The sequence below is a fragment of the Phalangium opilio genome, unplaced genomic scaffold (genome assembly GCF_054372755.1).
Source record: "Phalangium opilio isolate 3A_F unplaced genomic scaffold, DU_Popi_V2 ptg000070l_1, whole genome shotgun sequence".
NCBI classification, from domain to species: domain Eukaryota; kingdom Metazoa; phylum Arthropoda; class Arachnida; order Opiliones; family Phalangiidae; genus Phalangium; species Phalangium opilio.
In genome coordinates, this window is record NW_028324182.1 from 6759775 (window position 1) to 6763223 (window position 3449).

The window sequence follows — 3449 nt, forward strand, 5'->3', positions numbered from 1 at the left end:
CACTTCGAAGCGCCCCCAACGACGGAATTTACTATAAAACTCGGACACCACTTGTCCAGGTTTCTTTTCTCTCTACGCCGGCGACCACTCAACATCGTTCCTTGATCAGCTCCTCGTAATCCTGACTTTCGAAGGCAGTATTCGATGGAAAGCCACGTTTTACGCCGATGGTGGGACGTGACTCTAAGCTCTCCGTCATTGAATGTCCATTAGAACGTTGAAATCAACGCGAAAGGTTAAGCCTAGTACGGTAAGTGTGAAAGTCTTTCAATAATCCAAAGCCATCCAGCTAGCAATTTATTATTTTATTTAATCCTAGAGTTTAAATTATTTAGGTAGAGTTAATTGTTAGTTAATTATGTTTATTTATTGAAAATTAACAACAATATGAAGAAATTTCCAGACACGAGGTCAGTTAGACAAGGCTTAATTTAGAACATCTTAAATCAAGTACTTGGGCTCATATTAGGGGAAATTAAAATCCTTATCTATTTTAAATAATAAACCTCGACTATTTGAAAATTAGGTCTCATTTAACGGCGCGAAACTATATTACCTAAAATGAGTAACGTATGGTCTAACGGGGCCAGATTAAGTTGCGCTAGGCTAGGCTAAACCTTTTACAAAAATTTAACCGGACCTGGCACTAATCTCTAAGTTTTTACTTTTATGCCGTCGTTTTAATTTAAATTAAAGAGGGTATTTTAGAATTATTACGCGTAAATTATAGATTTGAGATTCTAAAATTTCATTCGTGGCAGTATTTAATTATTTTAGATAATGAACTACGGTCTATTCAATAAATTAGATGGTTTAAAATAATTAGGGTTAACTGTTAATAAGTTATCATTAATTATCGAGATAAAGTAAATTTAATAATTTTAGAATGAGCCACGAACGCGAAGTTAAGACATGAGATTTTTAAAATATATTTACGGGAATATTTTACGTAGTTTTTTTCTTAAATTATTTTAATCTATGGTATTGTTTCCTTAAGTTTTTATTTTGTTGGGACCTTGAGTAGCCGTTTAATTCTGATATGGAAATTGCTTAAATGTAAATTGCTTAATATTTAGAACAATTCTTACATTATATTTATGGGAATATTTTACTTTTTTTTTTTCTTAAATTATTATTTTGCCAGGACCTTAAAGTAGCCCTTTAATTCTGATTTGGCTTAATATTTAGTGTGACTTTTAAATTTTGTTTTTGGGAATATTTTACAAAGTTTTTCTTCAATAATTTACGGAAACAAAACCATAGATTAAAATTACGTTTTTGTTAGGCCCCTCTAATTATTACTATTTGTTATTAATATATTTTTATTTTTAGACGCGATGACGTTCTTGGATATTCTGTTGCTGGTCATTCGGAGCAGTTTCCTAGCAGATGATTTCAACCTTTGTTAGAGACGCTCATTCCAGATGACATCTTCCTTGGATTTGCGATACAAGATGTTTTCAACCTGTGGTGGCCATGCAATCATTCTCTACAAAGATGCGATGAACATCACCGAATCTAGAAAATGTTTATTATAATTATATTTGCAACTACTTAATTTCTTTTTACACGTTAAACTTCAATTTACGGGACACTTTATATTATTTTTTGTTGAAAATTTTTGTAAACACCTTATTTTTTTACTTTTTGTTCAATAAATTACGCCTTAAACCACTTTTTTTTGTTTTCTTAAAAATTGTTTGATTAAGAGGGAAGGTTTGAATTTTTTAGCTCTAAACAGATAGCCTATTTTTTGGGGACCCTCTTTTAAGCTTCTTTTAGCTTATATCAAACATAAAACAAATTGTTTTAAATAGGAATAAAATGAGCCTAAAACTAGCTTAAATTGTTTTAAAAAGTAAAAAAAAGCCTAAAAAAGGGTCCAAAAATACTACCCTAAGTCCAGACCCTAAAAAATTCAAGCAATTCCTAGTATCGAAACTTTTTTATGAAAACAAAGAACGTGAGGCAAGGCAAAAAGTTTTTATTGAGAAAAAAACAATTGAGGTGTTTACAAAAATTTTCTACAAAAAAATATTTAAAGCGTTCCATATATAAAAATTTGACCGCAAAAAATTAAAATGAGGTAGGCTAGTTACCGATTAAATTTAAAAATAAAATTAAGTTATCTGGCGGAAAAACTTCACGGTCCAATCAGTTCGAAGGCCTCGTGTTTCGCAAATCCAAGAAAGATGTCATCTAGAATGAGGGTCCTTAACATCGGATGAACTTCCAAGTCTTCTTGAAAACGTCTCTCAATGACCAGCAACAGTTTTTCCAAGAAAATCATTCGCGTCTAAAAATTAAAATAAATTAATTACAAATATTAAGGCAATGCCTAATTTTAAAATATGTGCTACTTTAAACCTAACAAAATAATAATTTACCGAAATAATCCCATATATTTAAATAATTAGCGAAATACTGGCGATAAATTGCTAAGAAATTTTTTTTAATAATCTAAGTTAAATTTCTTAAGCCTTGTTCAAATGTCTCAGCCTCGTGGTCGTGGTTTATTCAATTTTAATTCAAAATTATTATTTAATAGACTGAATTTTCGTAAATAATAATAATTAACTGCCTGTTTCATTAAAACTACTTGATTTATTAAAACAATAAGCTATTTAAAAAAGGCTTACATTTGCTGCGCATTAAGAAGTTTGTTCATTCCAACATGGCCTCGCTGAATCGATTCCAAAAGAACATTCAATGGCGGAAAACAGCTCTAGATTCTGGATTTATTCCTTGACGGCGAAAAGAAAAATGGCTGATCGTCGGCGAAAGGCCTGATTTCCAAGAGCTGAGAAGGAAACGATCTTGACTCCACGATGCCAATCGAAGAAAGAAATTTCGGACGGTTACTCAAGAACAAAGTTCTCTCTCGCAAGATTTACGCCCTCAAGACGTTAAAAGCAGACGACACTAATTGGAGTAATACCGTTTTTCCGTTGGCCTATTCCGTGGAGTAATTTTCTTGGAGCGAGAAGGAAACTTTCTTTAAAATTCCATAAAATTTGCTGTCTCCAAAATTATTGCTCCATACCTTCTATTGTCCTTTTCCATGGAGTAATTCCTTCTCGCTCCAAGAAAATTACTCCACGGAATAGGCCAACGGAAAAACGGTATTACTCCAATTAGTGTCGTCTGCTTTTAACGTCTTGAGGGCGTAAATCTTGCGAGAGAGAACTTTGTTCTTGAGTAACCGTCCGAAATTTCTTTCTTCGATTGGCATCGTGGAGTCAAGATCGTTTCCTGCTCAGCTCTTGGAAATCAGGCCTTTCGCCGACGATCAGCCATTTTTCTTTTCGCCGTCAAGGAATAAATCCAGAATCTAGAGCTGTTTTCCGCCATTGAATGTTCTTTTGGAATCGATTCAGCGAGGCCATGTTGGAATGAACAAACTTCTTAATGCGCAGCAAATGTAAGCCTTTTTTAAATAGCTTATTGTT

At 32.9% G+C, this 3449-nt stretch overlaps 1 long non-coding RNA gene across 1 annotated transcript; it reads right to left on the minus strand.

Moving 5' to 3' along the window:
• Window positions 1-1121: 1121 nt before the first annotated feature.
• On the minus strand, window positions 1122-2772 carry LOC149661318 (uncharacterized). The gene is made up of 3 exons (XR_016369083.1): window positions 2640-2772; window positions 2100-2296; window positions 1122-1518 (listed from the first exon to the last, which is right to left on the minus strand). It is a non-coding gene; the product is annotated as an uncharacterized LOC149661318 (long non-coding RNA).
• Between the last annotated feature and the right edge of the window lie 677 nt (window positions 2773-3449).